At 35.0% G+C, this 20,600-nt stretch overlaps 1 protein-coding gene across 38 annotated transcripts in view; it reads left to right on the top strand.

The window, feature by feature from the left end:
• Positions 1-20,600, top strand: part of ZBTB20 (zinc finger and BTB domain containing 20) — a 1,002,935-nt gene that overhangs the window by 44,744 nt on the left and 937,591 nt on the right. For 30 of the 38 annotated variants that reach the window (XM_072616736.1, XM_072616767.1, XM_072616763.1 and 27 more), the window contains exon 1: positions 10,552-15,116. The exons of the other annotated variants lie outside the window; for them this stretch is intronic. The gene's annotated coding sequence lies outside the window, so the exon portion shown is untranslated. Of the gene's footprint in view, positions 1-10,551; positions 15,117-20,600 lie in introns of those variants that run through there. 38 annotated transcript variants of the gene reach the window in all.

A 20,600-nucleotide genomic window follows, 5' to 3' on the forward strand; every position in this document is an offset into this window, starting at 1 on the left:
AGAGAATTTTTGGGAAATATTAGGTCAGTAGTTTAGAGTTTATTTCAATCTCAGCATATTTGACCTTAAGCATCATAGGAATCAGGTAAAATTAGCCCAAGGTATTAAATTCCTAAAGTGAACTTCATAATAATGATTCATTTGTTTCATAACTCTTTTCATAATTAATACAAGTTTCATTATGCTTCATTGCTACTGCTATTTAGAATGGGACTACTAAAACTTTTCTCAACTGACCAGACGTTTGTCTTTATGTTCATGTTCCCTGTCAGTCTAAACCATCTCAGGGCTATTATTTGTATTATGGAAACTTCATCCTCATTATTTAAAAATATACGTATACATGCATATATGTATATACTTTGTTATTTTGGAATAAACAAAAGGGAACCCAACCTCCATTTTACATTAGTTGCAAACCTAAATTGGTGCATGTTTTTAAAGAAATTAAATTGTATTCATTTTCAATACATGTAACAAAAGAAGATGAAATTGATACAATTAAATTCAGTTAAACAAAGAGTACTTCCTGTGTTCAAACTACTAAGCTAGGCACTAGGGAGAGTAGGGGACACATACACACACACCTACACACATCTTTTACTATAGAGTGGTAGGTAGAGAGATTTAACATGTATACAATTAAGTCAATACAAAATAATTCTTGGAGGTGTAAATCACTAATAACCAAGGTAATCAGGCAGGAAAGGCCATATATAGTAGTTAGTAAGAATTTAAGGTGAACCTTGAAAGATGTTAGAGATTCTGAGAGGAAGAAGTATAGTAGAAGTACCTTCTAGCCATAGGTCAACCTGTACAGAAGGATGGAGTCAGGAGGTGGAATGTTGTGTATGGGGAACAGCTAATATGTTGGCTTGACTGAAATTGAGAATGGGTAAGAGGTGCAATACTAAGGTAATTAAGAGCCAAATCATGGAAGAATTTAAATGCCAAGTTCAGGAGTTTGTATTTCATCCTAGAGGAATTATAATTAAGCAAATTCAGTTATAAATAAAAACTAAGATTATATATTTTATAAAAGTCCTAAGTAATTTATTTCAGATTTTTATTTTACCAAAATCTTGAATGCTGTACCTAAATTATTATACATTTTGAATTAATCTACTCTGATTAACAAAAGTATTTTCTGTTCTTGTCTTATATAAGAATGAAAATTGAAAGGATAGTATTTTATGTAGATTTTAGTAGTTTTGGATATAGCATAGTAATTTTTCTGAAAACTGTTTTTAAAAGTTTATGACCATAACCCACAAAACATAGTGGGGTTGATTTAAGCTTTATAAATAAATAATATGTACAAGATAATTTTAAAATCATTCCTATTACATGATTCCTCATAGCAGACCTGCACAACTTGGTAGTAGAAAGTGGCCAGAATTAAAATAGGCTAAACTTCTTTGGGCCACAGACAGCTTAGACTGGAGACAGACTGATGATGGTTGCTTGACATGGGTCACATGACAAAAAGGAGAGTGGCAACCCTACATTTTTCTCTGGCCACCTGTTCTTGGGTTATAAGTGGCAAGGGGGCAGTATGTGGTACAGGCCAGCCTTATAGAATTGAGATGGACTGCCATCAGGCTGGGATTAGTACAAGTCTTCAAAACTGCTAGATATATTAATATCATTGCTTCTAGGTTTTTACCCACACCAGCTATTATTGGCAGAACCCTTTTGTTTATTCTTGAATGTTATTTATTTATTAATTCCCTGAATTTTCTCATTTCATTGCCTTTTAACTTTTTAAAAAATAGAAGATAACTAATGCATGTGTGTAACGTTGCAATAACTGCTTGAGGGTTGTAGGAATTATAAATGTCTTCTGTTTTATCCCAAGACATGGCTGAAGTTTAGACCACTGGTTGTTCATTTACTTTAATCATGAATAAATTACAAAGCATTTATTAAGTGCTTACTATGTACCAAGTAAATGCTAATCATTTTTTTAAAAAAATGTTGGCTTTCAGTAATAAATATGTTATCTCCTTTATCCCAATTTGTACAGATAATTGGAGATGTAAGGAAAATGAATTTCATAAATAAGCTCTCTTAATGTATTAACAAACAAAAAGAAATCTGTTAAAAGCCATATATTCTTAATCTAATCAGATCAGAGCATCATAGGTTTAGAGCTGGAAGGTCTGTTAGAGGCCCTCTAGTCCAACAGATAACTCCAAAATATGCTAGAAAACACAACATATTAGAGATTATCTCATCTAAGCCTCTTCTTTTACATATGAGGAAACTGAGGCATAGAGAGGCTAAGTGATCTGCTCAAATCAAATATGTAGTTAGCAAAAGAGCCAGGATTAAACCTGGGCCTCTGACTTGAAGTCCAGTGCCTGACCGACTTCTTTAAAGTAAAACAAACAAAAACAAAAAAACTCCATATATAGTACATGACCATGAGCTAAAACCTATGCCAAAAAAAATGAATTCTTTATATAGGTGCAAATTTGTGTTTGTGCCTTCCCCCCCCCACCCCTCCAACCCCCTTCTAGTAACTAGATCTAGTGCAGATATGATGTTCCATGTCTTTCCTGAACAGCTTTATGAAAAGGAGCTAGAAAATATAAACTCAAACTAAAGTTGTTAGTAACTTCATGTGCAATGCCTCACCAGGATATTTACCTTTTAAAAAATTTTTAAACATCTTTATTTGAAGTTCTGAGTTCCAAATTCTATCCCTTCTTCCTCCCTGCTTCCCTCCCCACTCCCTAAGATGGTAAGCAATCGATATAGGCTATACATGTGCAATTATGTAAAACATTTCCATAGTAGTCATTTTGTACAAGAAGACTAGAATAAGAGAAAAAAATTAAAGAAATAAAGTGAAAAAATAGCATGCTTCAGACTGTATTACATCAATATCAGTTCTTTCTCTGGAGGCAGATAGTATGCTTCATCATTTGTCTTGGATCATTGTATTGCTGAGAATAGCTAAGTCTTTCACAGTTCTTCATTGAACAACATTGTTATTACTGTGTACAATGTTCTCCTGGCTCTGTTCACTTCACTGTTCAGGTAAGTCTCTTCAGGTTTTTTTGAAATCATCCTGCTTATCATTTCTCTGTATCTTCTTTTGTTCTAAATTCTTCCCTTATCCAAAAATCTAACATAAACTATTCCATGCTCTTTTAATTTGCTTATGATATCACCTTTTACCTGTAAATCATGTACCCATTTTGACCTTATCTTCATATAGTGTGAGAAGTTGGTCTATACCTAGTTTGTACCATGCCGTTTTCCAGCAAGTTTTTGTCAAATAATGAGTTTTTGTTCCATAAGCTTGGATCTTTGGATTTATCATATTCTAAATTACTATGGTCATTTACTATAATGTAATTTGTACCTAATCATTCCACTGATCCATCACTCTATTTCTTAGCTAGTACCAGATTGCTTTTGATAATTACCACTTTATAATACAGTTGGAGATCTGATGTGGCTAGACCACCTTCTTTCACATTTTTTTCCATTGATTCCCTTGATGTCCTTGAGCTCATGTCCATCCAGATGAATTTTATTATTTTTTCTAGTGCTATAAAATGATTTATTGGTAGTTTGATTGGTATGATTAAATAGATTAGTTTAGGTAGAATTGTCATTTTATTAGATTGGTTTGACCTATCCACGAGCAATTAGTATTTTTCCAATTGTTTAGATCTGATTTTATTCACGTGAAAAATGTGGTGTTATTGTGTTCATATCGTTCTGGAGTTTGCCTTGTCAGGTAGACTCCCAGATATTGTATGTTGTCTGTGGTCATTTTAAGTGAAATTTCTCTTCTGTTTCTTGCTGCTGATTAGTAATATATGGAAATGCTGGTGATTTATGTGGGCTTATTTTGTATCCAGCATTTTTTGGATATTTCCATTAAAAGAGGATACTTTTCATGCATCAGTTCATGATCTAAAAAAACTGAATTTCAGGTAGTCCTGGAGGAGAGAGATTTAGGTTTTTTACTGAATGTGGCTCCTCCTCGTACTTACTCTCTTTAAACATAATATCAGCCATTAAGCAGTCAATCAGTAAGCATTTATTAAATGAAAAAAAAATGTACCAGGCACTATGATAGAAATTGGAGCTATAAAGACAAATAGTCACTGCCTTCAAGTAGCTTATAGCTGTGTATATGTTGTATATGATAGTAAATCTGCTTTGTTTTTTTTTCTTCTTCTTGGTCTAGATTGTGGAAACTCTCTCTATCAATGTAGATTCAAATTTTCTGTAACATTATAGTCTTAGAGAGATACCTGGGGACACTTTGAAGTTTAATAACTTCTCCATGGTCATACAACTAGTATGTAGCACAGGTCGAACAAAACCCAGATCTTCCTGCCTCTGAATCTAGCCCACTCTGTCTACTTCTTTTCTTTAGGAGTCTAACCCAGAACTTCATACATATGTAATATTGTCTAGTTCATATTTTTGGTCCCCAAGATGAAGACCCTAAACTTGTCTCCGAAAGATGAGAATCTACCTTTTTTTAAAGATCTATTCAGAAATATAGTCCATCTTGTCTTTGAAATTTATTCTAATGCTTAATAATCCTAACAAGAAATTTTATCACACTTAATAATCTTCCTACTATAGTTGTAGCTAATTTCTTGTTCTAACCTCTGAGGAGATAAAAAAATATATCACTCTACTCCATGTATGATGAAGGTATTGTACAAAATGAACTCTAAAGTCTCTTCTAGTTATGAAATTCTTTGATTATACAATTCAGCAATCCCTCATATACTTGATGATATGTCATCTTGTAGCCTTATCTTCTTTTTGATTAGACTATATTGGATATTATTTCACTTCACCTGGCCCTAATAGAAAGATGAATTGAGGTAAATAAGAAGATACTTTTGTACTGTATAGGGGTACCTGAGAGGAATTATGCTTCATAAACTGTGATTATTTTTAGAACAAATTGGCCATGGCATGGTTAATTAGTAGCTGATCTTTTTTAGTGTGCCTTTTCTAGTATCGATAGCAGATATGCTTAAAATTACTTAAACCACTTGTGGAGCAATCAGAATCAGATAATAAAATGACAAAAATTCTAAATTGGCCTGTTTTTCAGTTGTACTGAGCCAGCTAGTATCCATACAAACAAGGTAACATGCAGACTTGCCTAAAATACTCACCTAATGAAGGAGTTGGACTAGATTTTTCCTAAGCAAGTTTGACTTCTTTTTTTGACCGTTTAGTGCCCAGAGTTCTCCACTATACCTTTCTACTCTTATATAATTTAGAAACTGTTACTGGCAAATATTTGGAATTCTCGATCATGGGGAGAATGTGCAAGCTCAGTTTTGAACTAGGCATAGAGAAAATAAGCATGTGTAGAATATCCCAGACTCCTTATGGAGGTCAGAAGGATTTCACTCTCTTACCTATGGAAAGAGCTTTGTTAGCAGAAGCTGAAGGGCTTCAGATCCCCCAGTTTTCTTTTTCTTTTTTTGGACAGAGTTCAATTTTATATTTATTATTTAAATTTTTTTCATCAATCTTTCCATATTAACAAACTATTGTATAGTTGGTAAGACAGAAAAGAAATGGCTATTTCTAGTGCTTAACAGTGCTGGATGTAAAAAAAGGCTTTAGATTTCAAATGACATAATAGTGCAGGAATAGTTCAGTAAATAATGCTAGAATATTCTTTTTCAAGTTTTCAAGAACATATCCTAACATCTGGAGAAAGCAGGTGAGTTGGTAATTAGAATTGCGTAGAGATAGTGTTTAGCATATGTGAATACGTCAATAGTTCAATGATCCCATAAATATTGATATTTACTCTATTGATTCAGACTTCAGACCATCCGTGTCTTCTTTTCTTGGTCAGTTGTTATCCATGATCTTCTGCAGTGATTTTACACACACACACACACACACACACACACACACACACACACACACACACACACACACAGTATCAGATGATTAGGTCCTCCAGATGGTCCTATTTGTAGCATTAGAACATTCTAAGACCTCCTCAATGAGATCTGAGTATAACAAAAGAGATTGGCCTTGTCAAGCTATGTGTACATTGTTTAGGAAGAACTACATGAACGAATGATGCCATTCATTTATTTTAGTACATTAGTATATATTTCTGTACTTTACTGTAGGTGGTAGTGAATTAGGGCTAGAACTGAATAGGTATAAAGCAGAGTGAGAAGGATTGCACTTGGAAATTGTGCAGTGCGGTTAATGAACCCAACAACTATCTCTCTGAAAACCCATCTTTGTAACCCATTGTTCACCAGACAAAACTGTGTACTGGTGAATCTTGGAACAGAGCAGTCTCCAAGGAATCTGTGTTGTGAAGTATTGTGAACTCCAGAGGCCAGTGGAGAGGTGGGAAGCTGATGGGGGCATCTTATCTTTATTAAAGTATTCTGTTCTTTAATCTTAGAAACTATCTGTAAAAGGCAGTTAAAAGCAAATTGAATTTCTTCTGAGGTGATGTGATTTTCAGTTTTACTAGTCACAAGACAAAGTGACTAGTAAAGTAGCTATTGTCTAAAGTAGCTATTTTTCATTAAGTAGGATCTTAAATGCTGTTTACAAATTATTTGTATGACAGATATAACCCAAGTTATCAAAGTTTAAAAAGACATTTTGAATTTGTCTAGTGTGTAATATATGTACATACATATGCATACATATTCAGTTCAACAAGCATAGAGCATATTTTAGAGACTAGATGAGAAATAAAGTTTGTATATAAAAATCCTTATGTATTCTTTTTTTGTGGGATATCAAGAAATATGTTGGTGAATTTGTACAGGGGAGTCCTATAAAAAGTCTAGGTTGGACTAGAAGAATGGTTCAAATTAAAAAAGAAATGCAGGTATATAGAGGGATTCCTATGGGGTACATATTGACTTAGTTTTAAAATATGATACTTTTAATAGTTTTAAAATATAATATTATAAATTATAATTATAATAATTATAATATTATAAGTATATAATATTACCTTTGTTTTTTGGTATTTTTAATTTATTTTGTTAAATACTTCCCAATTATGTTTTAATCTGGTTCAGGCTATTTATTCTCAGGAGTATTGTGGGCTTGTAAGGTCTGTGGGCAGTATGTTTGATATTTCTGGATTAGATGAACTTTGAGGTCCTTCTTGACAGTGAAATTCTGTGATTCTGATACTATGTAACTTTTAAAATTTAAAGAGATACTTGAAGATAAGTCATCTTATTAGAGTTAAAAAGAAATATTTGTTTATATATTATCATATATAAAGATATTGCCAGTGAGTTCTGTGATTAGTGGAGTATGCATTTTGAGTTGTTTTTATATTAATGATGATTTAGTCATGTTGTTTCACATGGTCCCCCTTGTGACCAGCGGTATGCATGTATAAAAGAACTAGATGAAAGTAGGTTGTTATCGGAGTATCAGAGGACTTAGAGCAAGAAGCGAGGCCAGGGGTTCATACCTATAGCATTCTGGTGAGTGAAGCCTATGGGGACCTTCCTTCCCTTCTTTTTTTTTTTTTTTTTTGGTCTCCCTGTCTTGCCAGGCTGGAAGTGCAGTAGCCACTCATAAGCCCAACCCCAGTGATTCATCTTTGACCTGGGACTCATAATGATGACTGGGAAGAAAGGTCAAGGAAGAAGTGTGAGGAGGTAGTAGTGAGGATCCAGGTAGAATGGAGTAGAGTAGAGTCATTGGCTAAGTGGCAGACTTTCCTCTGACATGAGGGGGTTCACTAAGAGGTTTAGAGAGAGAATTTCCATTTAATAATTTAAATTAGGAGATGAGGTGATATGTTGAGTGATTTGAGTTGGAACTTTTCAATAAAAGGAAAAGGTTTGAGTTAGCTCCAAAGTGGTCTCTTTTTGCACTGAACCTGGCAAGCACTTCTCTCTTATGGAATTTCATTTTTTTTTTTTTTTTTGTGGTACCTGAAAGAAAATCCTGAGATAGTAACTAGACAACAAAGGGAAGGAGATATTTCCTATAGTACTTTTCTATACAGCAAAGCAATGACCCAGCATGGAAGTGATGGGTTTAATTTGCAGAGTGAGACACATTTTTGGACATGGTAAGGGTCAATATGAACCCTGTTTTGCTTTTCTTTTTCTTTTTTCCATTGGAGGTGGTGTAGGAGGGAGAAAAATTAATACTTTTTAATGGAAAATATCTTAATGAAAAAATGAAAACAAAAGGAAATGCATTTTTCCGATTGGCTACAATTTTGGAATAATAAGACGTCATTAACAGAATATAGAAATGCATTGGAGTAAAACATTTTCATCATTAAACTTCTGCTTTGACAAGATATGTGATATATGGCACAAACAAAGCAGGATATAGGTAATATGTACAGACAATTAGAACAGAATATCAGTGATATATAAAAAGATGGTTAGCTATAGAAAAAGATATCTATTCCAACAGCATTCAGTGAATTCTTTGCAGATGGCAGGGAAGGAATAAGCGTTTATATTGCATATACTGTGTGCCAGTCTCTGTGTCAGGTACTTTTACAAATATTATTTCATTTGATTCTCACAACTCTGAAGTAGGTGCTATTATTATCTCTGTTTAAAGTGTCTGGAATTGAGGCAAACAGACTTTAAGTTGACTTGCCCAGGGTCACAGAGCTAATAAACGTCTGAGGCTAGATCTGAACTCAGAAACATGAATCTTCCTACTCCAGGCCTAGTTTTTCATTCACTGTGTCATATGTTCCTTCTATAAAGTAGATAAACACTGTTACACATTTTTACTTATTTAGCAAACTATAAACATGATTGCTTAAAACCAATTTAAAGTTATTTAGGTTCAGTGTTAATTAAGTTTCATTTCAATTGTATTTGTTTATATGTTTTATCTCTTCTACCAAAGTATATGGTTCTTAAGGACCAGGACATTATCTAATCTGTCTTTGTATCCCCCAAATGTCTAGGCTTTTAAGTAGTCACTTGATAAGGGATGGAGTAGGGACTAGACTTTTGATTTACACCTTCTCTGACAGCCTTAGAGATTTGCCTAAATCTGTCTTGTCAAACTCAAGTAGATTCTGGACCACCAAATAGTACATAAAGATCCCTTCAGACCACATATTGGCTTAGAAAAACACATATTAACATTGTCTATGTTATATTGTATTTTTATTTATTTTGTTAAATATTTCCCAATTACATTTTGATCTGTTTCCCCTCTCCTTCCCCCAGGCAGGAGTGTTGAGGATACATGACCATTGTGTTTGATACCTCTGGCTTAGAGCACTAAGAGTTTTAAGTGACTTGTTCAAGCTTACATGTCCAGGATGCGTTAGAGATAAGACATGACCCTAGGCAAGTCTTCTGGGTTTAGATACCAATTCTCCATCCACCAATCTACACTACCTCTCAGTCACTCATTATTATTTTTAAATAAATGAATGACTGAATAAAATTGTTACATGACAAAAATAGATTCTTATACCTACTTGTTTTGTTTTTATGGATTTTAGTTTCTTGTTTTCTTTTGAAACACCACATTTAAATTAGTGTATTCAATAGTGTATCAGATTATGTGAGTACTATTCTATTTTGAAAGAGTAAATTCTTTTTGGGGATAGAAGATTTTGTGAAGATTATATTTCAGCAGGTTGATATGATTGAGTGACTCCTGGACATCATTCATATATTTTTTCTTGTTTCAGGCAATAAAGAAACATGTTTGTTTTTAATCCCTTTTAATTTTGCCGTACAATACTACTAGACATTTAATAATCCGGTTATAAGCAACCTTTCGGAACCATATAATTATTTAACAAAGGGTTCACCCATAGTGGACTAGCCAGTTTAATAAACCCACTATAACAGTAGGTAATTAATGTAGATTTTCTATACCAACATTCCATTTGGTGACTGGTTGTCTACCCAGCCCACAAAAATGTAAATTCAAATGATATAAAATGGGTTGGGGGAGGGTGTGATTCTGGAGTTCTAGGACAAAATAGAATTCTGTATTTGAATTGGTAGGAACTTTATGCACAGTGCTTTAGTTTGCAGGTTAAGACAATGTTTTATCTGGCCATTATGACTTTAGAGAATAGTCATAGAATTTTAGAATTATAAGGCATCGTAGAGATAATTTAGTCTTAATGTCCCTATCCCTCCATTAAAAAAAAGAGGTGAATTTAAAATACCATCGAGGATAAGGGAGTTGTCCATTTCATACTAATACAAATTTTAAAGTAACTACCATGTGCAAAGAACATTATATTTAAAATTAGAGCATTTATTGAGTATTTACTATATGTATATATGTATGTGTGTATACACACACACACACATACGCACACAGGCAGTATGCTTTGGTAGAAGCTTGAGACTTCTCTATAAAGAGAAATATTTAAGATCATAAGATCATATTAAACATCCAGTCCCTATAGTCTCTATATGAAAAGCATAAAATAATAGGTCTAGTCCCTACAGTCTCTATGTGCAAAGCATTATGGAGGTCAGCCACTTTGCTTTATCTCTAAAACAAAATGTGGCCTACTGACCTGGGGGGGGGGGGGGGGGGCGCTGAAGACCCTTTCTAGGGGGTCTGTAAGGTCAAGATTATTTTCATAGTATCACTAAGATATTTTAATTTCTAATATGGTAAACATTGATAACTCACATTAAAAAAAACCAACACTGTGGAGCTTCTTAATCATTTTTAGGTGGAAAGGAGTTCTGAAATCAAAAAGTATGAGAACTGCTATGCTAGGGAATATTAAGGACACAACCAAAAACAATCCTTGGCCTCAAGGAATTTAAGATCTACTAGAGCAGCAATTCTTATTCCTTTCTGTGTCAGGGACTCCTTGGGCAGTCTGCTTAAAGACTCCCTTCTCAGAATAATGTTACATTGCCTACATTGTAATAGAAGGAAATGCTAAATTTCAGTTAGGGATAAATGAAAGTAAAGATGTCATTTTTTTTCCCATCCAAGTGCATGGACCCCAGGTTAAAAATCCATGTACTAGAGGGATTCCGCATGCATATAAATATTTACATGGTCATTGGAGGAGGAGGAAGAGAATTCTAACAACTATTTGGCTCAAGAAAGGCCTCCTAAAGGAGATGGCACCTTGTCTGAGCTTGGAAGTAACCTGGAGGTTTTGAGAAATGAAGGTAAGGAATGAGGAAAATTGAGAGATGGAGGTGAATACAGAGGGCAGCAGGAAGACTAGTATGACTGGCATGGAGAATGTATAGAAGAATGTGAAATAGGCTTGGAAATGTAGAGAGGAGCCAGATTATGAAGGGTTTTCAACACCAAGCTGAAGAGTGTGTATGTTATCCCCAAAGCAATAGGGAACACCTGAAAAGTTCTTAAGTAGGACAGTGGTTTGCTCTGACTTGGGCTTTATAGGGAAATAATTTTGGCAGTGTTTTGGAGGATAGATGCAAGAGATGTCATGGAAGATGTCACTGACAAGACTGGCAAGTAATTGATTCTGGAGGATAAGGAAGGATGAGTTAAGAATGTCTCTGATGTTTTAAACCTACAAGAATTCTAGTGTCCTGAAAAGAAGTAGGGGAATTGGAAAGGGGGGGGGGGTTCTTTTAGGGAGCAATGTAATGAGTTGCATTTTGGACATATAGAATGTTTGACATACCTCCAGGATATGCAGGTGGATTGTGTGGTCCAGCAGATATTTGGTGATGTAGAAATGGAGCTCAGGAAAGAGTAGGATCAGATCTATGAATGTAGAAGTCATCTGCATAGAGATGATAGTCATAGGAGAATGTAGAGAGGGCAAAAGAAGAGGGCCCAGGACAGTCCCTCGGGGTGGCCATGCTTAGGAAATGGTTGGGAATTCGTGCCATGAAAACGCAGAAAAGAGGGAGTATTTAAGGAGGGGATTGTCAATAATATCAAATGCCACAGAGAGTTCAAGAAGGATCAGAAGAAAGAATAGACCGTGAGATTTATGGTCACATGGGCAGTTAGTGTCAGAATCACAACTGGGTCTTGTGACTTACATTATAATGGTCTTTGTTATTTTGTGGCCTATTCATATACTGTGATGGGAAATAATTTAATAGCTAAAACTGTACAAGACTCCCACTTAATTGGGATTTATTGCCTCACTGGTGTCACAGCTAATTCAACCTACCATATTCTCAGTCCTGGCACTGAAGTATATGTCTTCTCCAGCCAGCTCCTGCTAGGACTAAGAAAGTACCACTTATTGTGCTTGGCATCTAGTGATGAGTGCAGATATGGGAGAAGTGTGCAGATGCTCTACATTCTTCACTAAGCCAAAATATGTTTGTTCTTCTCTCTTCAATATAGCTAACTGGTTGCTCTACAGAAAGGTGATGAGTGTTCATGTCTTATTGGCATTTTGTTTGACTCCTGTTGACAAAATCAAGTGTCTTCTTGTTCATGACATACAGGTATCTGATGTGAATCAGTCTGGCAAGCTGTAGGGATCTTATGCTTTTTTAACTGCCATTTTCTCATTACATTTGTACAAAGTTGCAGAGAAACTGCAGGACATCAGCTGGGAAAAAAACCCCACAATTGCCAGGCATAGTATGTACTAAGTTGGTGTGATGCCTGCTGGGAACCTAGGCATTTGAAATGTATCTTGGAAGGGCCTTTCCCAAGTCCTGTAGGCAGAAAGAAGCAGGTTTTGATTATATTATTTTAATGTTTTATTGAATCTGCATGCCCCGATCCCTTAAGAAGCCACTCTTTTAAAAAAATTAAACAACCATTTTTTAACAATCATTTTAAAAATTTATTTTCTGAAGACTGAGCCTTCTTATCTCATTCAGGCTGGAAATGCAGTGGCTACTCACTTGCCTAGTCCCATTTTGATTGGCCTGGACACTTTGACTTGCCCCTTTTCTACCTGGGCCAGTTTGCCCTTCCTTGGGCAACCTTGTGGACTCCAGGGGATTTATCATATTAATTCCAGATTTAGTATGGACTCCCAGTTGGATTAGCCCACTGTAGGTCTGAACACCTGAGCTCAAGAGATCCTCCAGCCTCAGCCTCCCTAATAGCTGACATTATAGACGTGCCATCATGCCTGACTTGCCTCTGATTCTTAATTGAAAAGGAAAAAAAAACCCTAGTATACTGTCACCTCCAGTAACTAGTAGAATTGAGGCCTGTTTAGATCCTGAGTCCCTCTCAGAATAGTCCTAGGATGTTCCATATGGTTTATAGCCAAAGGCTACCCATGTGTGTTTCAGTCTAACACGTCCATAAAAATGGATAAAAAATACTGTTACTGTGGCCAAGGTATAATCTGTAGATATAAAGAACTTTGTAAGATTTAGGTATATCAGTTTGATTAATTAATTTTTTAAAAAAAGAACAATAATAAAAATTTTTTTTGTTATGGAACAGCATCATTCATTTTTCACAGCCTAGTAAACAATAACATCTGTGTATAAATGAAATATTACATGTGAGATAAGTATACAATTTTTGTATTTAAGTTTGCTGGTACCTTTTAAAGTTTTTAAAGACAAGATTTAAATAGAGCTGATACACTTGTATTTTTACTATAAGTATATGTATTCAATGTGTTTATATACATATATGTATATATTTATATTTCCATCCCCCCCTCCCATTTTAGCAAAATTTTACTTCCAATGACCATAGAAAACAGAACAGAACAATTTGTTTTTCCAAAGTCACATTTAAATGGCTAAAAGGAATAGTAAATCAGATAAAAATCCATCATAGATGGTGGGCCAAATTACCTAATAACAAAGAGCCTGAAGGATGGGGAAAACAGGTTGACACTGAATCTCTTCTTGAGTGCTTATGGTCCCATAGCTGCCCATTTATCAGTGTGGGGAAATACACACCTGTGGGGGGTGGGAGAGAGGCTTATGCCAACATTATTTTAACTCTAGTATGTAGAACTGTCAGGAAAATTGATGGAGGAGACAAACTGAAGAAAACACTTTCTGTTTTGCTTTTATGGAAAATTTATTAAGAAGCATTGATTATTTTTCCCTTCTAGTAAAAAAAATTAGGTATGGGCAAAGGCAAAAGGGGTGTGGCTTGGTTGCAGACCTTTATTCTAAATAACCTTGTCTTACTAGGGATTGGTAGATTTCTTTACTTGTGGGATTTATTTCTGTCCTTGTAACACTATGTACTTTATGCATTGCACCTGTTAAAGCATAAGCACAGAGCATTATTTTAACTGTAGAAAGAGAGACGCATTGATTGAGGACCCAGAACTCTGGTGTATTACCTACCTAAGAAAATATAATTAGATTTTTACTTATAATTTTATACGTGGTCTTTGTTTACCGAGTGACAGTTTTTCTTTGTTGTTTTGCTTTATATAAGAGATAAGTCTTGCTATTGTATGAAGAATGTTTCTTATGTAGCCTTCTTTAGGACTGCTCTGACTTTAAAATCATTATTGGGCTTTTCTCAAAACAGATTTGTTGACATTCTCTCACATTTTTTATGCTGTATTATTACAAGTCAAATTGCCTATGCATTTACCATTTCTTGCTAATATTAAAAAATGTATTTATGGTAATTACATGTATTGTATGCCAGGGCTGAAACAATGCATTCTTCATCATGGAGCATAAATAAAAAAGGTGGAGCCAACTGCTGTTAAACTGTTTATTTGCAAGCAATAATGATATAGAGAATATACCTTTTTACTCTGTTAGTCTGGCAGTACTGAACCTGTTGCTGCATCAGACGAGTTGCATTTTGCTAGATAGGGGAAGGAGGGCTGTCTGCTGTCTGGTAGGAGGGCTTTGTCTGCCTCTCTCTCTCTCTCTCTCTCTCTCTCTCTCTCTCTCTCTCTCTCTCTCTCTCTCTCTCTCTCTCTCTCTCCTGTTTTTCTCTCTGTCTGTCTCTCTTCTCACTCGCTTGCTCTGTTTCTCTCTCCCTCTTCCCCCTCCCTCTCTTGCTCTCTCTCCCTTCCCGTCTCTGTGGTTTGTAAGGTAGGTTGCAGTGTGTGTATATACACAACATCAAGAGCAGGAAAATGGACTCATTAGGGAGGCAGGCAGTCATTACCACTCACACTGTACTTCCAGGGAGACACCGATTATGAGAAGAGAAACTCAGTGCTGGGGAACAAGGTAGGCCAGTCAACTTTTCTAAAAAAAAAAAACATCCTGCTGCCTCCACCCCCAGTCTTTTATTCCCAATCCCCATTTCTTTTATTCCTTCTGTCTTGATTTGTATTTTTTAGATGTAAGTTTGTAAGACCCATTACTGGCTTAAAATTTGGAACATCTATAGAAGGCCTGCTCTTCACTAATGATCTCCCCCCCCCCCCAATTACTTATTTAAGGGTGTGCCCTTGTGATTCAGTTTAATTACTTTAACAATAATTAGAAACAAACCTTTTTGTTTTTCTCACTATAGTAGCAAGTAAATCAGTATCTTTCACTCTTTTAAAACAACCCCCTCCGTATGTTGGCTAGTCTCTTTGCTTTTCTTGTCTGTTTATGCGATTCCATCTGTCCGTCTGTCTACCATGTTCTTACCTATTGCTAAGTGGATTTTGTTAGTAATTTGCCAGTGTTTTAGCTGTAATTTTGGTGTGGTCATTCTTTGTTTTACATTTAAGTTTAAAGTCCATATTTACATTAAAAACATGAAAACAGGTTGAACCCTTTCTGTTCATAATGACATTAGATAACATTGGTAGTAAGTAAGGGGGTAGAGGCTCCGGGTGGGGTAGAAAGAAGTAATTGCTATCATCCTACAGTCTCCCTTGTGATTTTTATTTATGTATTTTTTACATTGGAGAACTGCATTTATTTTTAAAGGAACAAGGTAATGTTTCCTAACTTTTGTTTTACAGATGGACTTTTACATTTGTAGGGACATCACTGTGGTCAGTAAGAATGCAAACTTTCTAACAGGCAGTTTCTCTCTAGTTCAGTCTTCCTTTTAGTATATAACTGTTTATTTATGCTTGGGGTGGGGGAAATAGGGGACTGGCTGTCTTTTTACAGTCTTGAAGCTATGAAATGTTTCAAACCATCTTGTGCAACAACTGTAAGTATTCTTTTAATGTTTTGGGGCTCCATAATTTGTTACTTCAAACATAGTTTTCAGGTGCTTTCTTTTCCTTTCCCCCCTCCTCTTTTTACTTTTCTTTTTCTGTTCTCTCTTTCTCCCCCTCTTTTTTTTTTTTGTGGTGAGAGTTGCATTTCACAGCTGACTGACATTGTTGAAGAGTTCCGAGAGCAGTTTTCTTCTCAATTCTAAGGAGTAGTTAAATAGATCCATTTGAAATAGGTCTTTTGGCTGAGTTTGAAACTAGTCTGTTAGAGAGTAAAACTGCTACTCAGTAAAAATTAAGTCATGAATAGTGCGATCCATAAATGTTCTTGGAGTATCCATGAGCAATTGCAGAAAATGGATGCTGATCTGCAGAGATCATCAACAATAACAATCACCTTTTTCATAGTAAATTATTTATTTAATAGCAAGTGGCATACTTTTTTTTTAATTCCATTAGGCCTTTCCGACAACACAAGGAAGTCCATAAAGCAATATTCTTTACCCACCTGGGACTTGAGAGCAGATTCCCCAACATATTCTCTAGGTTCAGCTCTAGTGAAATGTTTATTAAAAATCCATTATTCTAGAATGGCAGTGAACTTTTGCTTCCAAAGACCTTTCTTTTTTCCTTTTTTAAAATTTTCACTGGGACTTTTAACCTGCTCATCTCACATGAACTGTCTCTTAGACTGTCAAGTAAAGATAGTTTGGACCAAAGCAGTAAAACATCCATCAGACAACAGGAGTACTGAGCACGCTCAGTTCAGGCCTACCCTGTCAGTTTTTACTCAGGTTGAAGGGAGAACTCTGGTGGCTTCTGAAAGTGTTGTATTAATGCAGGAGAGACTCGATGGCTTTTCAGACTTCACTCCTGCCATCTTTAATACATAAACCAAAAATTTGATTAAAACCAATGTGTCAAAAATTGTCTATGCACCTGTCATTTTATTTACTCTCATGATAAGGAACATTCAGAAATTCTGTTTTTGTTTTAAAGAAATCATACAGCATCTTTTGGTCACACTTTCTCATCCTCTCTGTTCCCATGAAAATATGTGTGTTTATTATACACACATGCATAAAAAAAGCCACAGATAGATTCCATTTGTTTTAGATAGGACTTTAAAGTCATGCTAATTATATTTGTGTAAATCTCAGGCAACCACAAATTAAGAGGGGGAATTGGGGAAAATATTTTTTTCTTTATGAATGGAATACAGGAAAGTAAAAATTGCAACATTATTTTAAGGAAAATTTGACTTTTTAGGCTATGGACTTTTTTTTTCTTACGTAGCATTCCAAACTTACAGTTTCTTACATAACTAAAATTTTTTCCAACAGAAAAAATAATATATTGGCCTTTCCTGCTGTGTGCTGTCATACTCTAAATGCAGCTGAGACTGGGCAAAACTTAAGACCAGTATACTCTGCTGAATAGAGACTGGAAACACAGAAAGTCAGGAGGGCTGGAGAGTGTCAGAACAACTCATTAACTAGCCTGGCTTACTACAGGGGACTCTTCCTATCGGCACTTGAAATTTGCCTGTTTAGATCCTAAACGACCTAGATCTCGGTCAGGTCACAGTGTGTTTTATTTTAGTTTTGGAGCAGACAGCTATCTAACACACCCACATGAGGAAATGCTCTAAAGCAGTTATTTCATGCCTTGCCATGCCCTGTAGCAAAAACAATTTTGTATTGAATGATGTGTATGCTTTTTAACTCCTGTGCGATGAAAATCAACCTTGGCTCTTCAAAAAGAACCAAAACATGGGAATATCAGAGAACACAATTCCAATGCCAAGGAAATACCATTCTAAACCATTTTAGGTGTGTGTTTTTTCCCTTAAGGATAAGAATCACTATGTTTATATTTGATAAAGAACATGTAGTAATTTCTTAGATTGAATTCATGAGTGTTTTAAATATTGCTGATACTTTTGCCTGTCTACATTTTGCTGTATAGGCCCACATTCATCAAAAGAATAACAGCTGCATACTTTTTTTTTGAAATGTTAACAAGTAAATGGCATTCCTGTTTATTTTTCTATTTTTGAATTTTAATGATTAGTTCTTGTGCTAATTAACAAATTCCCGTATTCATAAAAATCTGGCATTTCATAAATATCCAATTGTGTGATTATCTACACATGTTCTGGTTTTCTATAAATATAGAAATTATCAATAGATATGTTCATGAACTTGCTCAAGCCTGAGTGTTGCCCCATTGTGCTACTATACAGGAAGCCAGGTTCTGGCCCTGAGCAAATGTGTTGCCCCAGGGGCTGGCAAGGTGCTTAGAAGTCTCATCTGACTGGTGTCTTTTGATCCTTTCTGGAAAGGATGGACTCGTGTTGACATTCTTTGAATGTTCTGGGTCCTAGTCTTCTTCCTTTTTAGTGCCAGATACTTGGAACTTAGATGGTAGAGGTGGTTTGAACTGGGTAGTTGTGGACACCTTAGCAAAGTATTTTTCTGGTCATTATATTGTTTTTCAGTAGAAAATATTCCTTCCAGAATTTATGCATGAGTAAAATAATATACCTATCCTATTTCTTAAAATGATATGCACAAATATCTTATTTAGAAGGATAAGATAGCATTTAAAAGAAAATCTGAATTATATGTTCTTTATAAGGATATAAATTATAGTGGACCTTTCTAATATCAATAGTACAGGAAAAGTTGTAGAAATCTGGCATTGCTTATACAGCAACAGCCCTTCCTATGCTACAGCAACCAGCCCGAGCAATGGGGCATGTGTTTACATGCAAAAGCTAGTTCTCTTGAACTAGAAATTAGGCATGTAATACAATATCAAGTACTTTTTAATAATTGTTCACATTGTTAAAGCCATTTGGGGCATTCTATAGAAATCCTCGGGATTACTTCTAATGCTTGTATATATAACATTCATTGGGCCCAGTTTGATACTTTGCCAAAAACCTTTAGGCAATGTACAGGATTCCAGGCTCTCTAGAATGTCTGAATTTTGTACTTTGCCCACAAGCCCACTTTTTTCATGATTCCTGTCTTTACCTAAATCATTCTTGGTATTCTGTAGAATTCTTAGGGATTATATCTCATGCCTACGTAAAACATATAATCCAAAACCTTTTCAGTACTTTGCTAGAAATCTCTTAGGTAATATGTAGATCCTAAGAATTGCAGGAAATGTCTGAATTTCAGCTCTTGCCTATTACATTAAATAATGTGTAAGGCATTGATTAATAGTTGCAGTAAATTTTTTCTATAGAATCATGGCAATATATGGTAATTTTCAGGGCTCCAGTTTTCAGGGCTTCAGGGGTCTGCATGTTCCCAAATGGATTAATACCCCCACCTTATTCCAGTATGGTTATGAATCTATGTAAAATGCGCCAAAAGTTTATTTGAAGTCTCTTTCTCCTGCTATTAACAGAAGCAGACTTTGAATAGGTAAGAAAGAATGACATACGCCATTCAAATAGTGGCTACTGCTGCCAAAGATTGGAACGGGGCTGGTGTGTTTCCCATAGTATTGAATATATGTGATGTCCTATTTCAGCACTCAAATGGGGAGAAAATGTATTTGGCTTTGTTTTGAAATCTCAACTTCAGGGCCAAGTCTGCTGAAGCCTTTTACAATTCCCCCCAGAGTTATCAGATAGTGCTTGCATTTCCCAAATCTCCTGACATTGAGGCTAAGCTGAAATTCCAGGTCAAGGATGTTTACAGTTCATTTGATGAATACAATGCTTCTATCCCAGTTTAAGTTCTATTCTAGTGGAGTGTAAGCATAAGAATGGACATAAGTTATTAGTACAGACTGAAACCTCCTCAAATATTTATATGTCACTAATTTCAGAACATGAGCTTCACCTTTGAGAATTTTGCAGAGGATGACAATTGTAACTTTTTCTCTTTTTTTGATAGAAGAAAATTTAGTCCAAAATAGGTATTGTGGGATCTTTAATGTTCATGTAAAACTCACCAAACTCTTGATTTTAAGGAATTTTTTTGAAAGCTTTCCGTGAAGAGTAAATTATTAATCTAGGATGTTATGTTTAATTAGATTAAAACTAATATGTAATAGAGTGGCAGAGTTTGAGGCTCATAAAAACTTGAAGGGTACCTAGTAAGTTGATAATAGAGTGTATGAAAATCAGTGATTTTGAATATTATGAGATATGATTTTTTCTTGCATATATTTAAAAAATTAAATGTTCTATCAAAGTGATCAAGGACTATTTCATTTTTGTCTTCATATCCCCAGGGCCTTCCTTGTACGTGTCTTTCTAATGAATAAATGATTGTTGCATTGAATTTAATGGAGATATTTATTTTTAAATTTGAAATAGTTTCATTAATTTTAAAAGTCTAAAAAGGATTTAGTTTTTCACAAATACATCGAGATATTTAATTGCTTACAATTTACCTTTGCTAAATGTTTTCTTTATCATTGTCATAATTAATCTGTGTTTGTTGCTGGCAGATAGCTTTTATTGTATAGCCTTTTTTTCTAGCACTTAAAGTGTAACTGGCAGAAAATGTAAAGGGATGCTATC

This window comes from Notamacropus eugenii, chromosome 5 (assembly GCF_028372415.1).
Source record: "Notamacropus eugenii isolate mMacEug1 chromosome 5, mMacEug1.pri_v2, whole genome shotgun sequence".
In the NCBI taxonomy this organism is placed as follows: Eukaryota; Metazoa; Chordata; class Mammalia; order Diprotodontia; family Macropodidae; genus Notamacropus; species Notamacropus eugenii.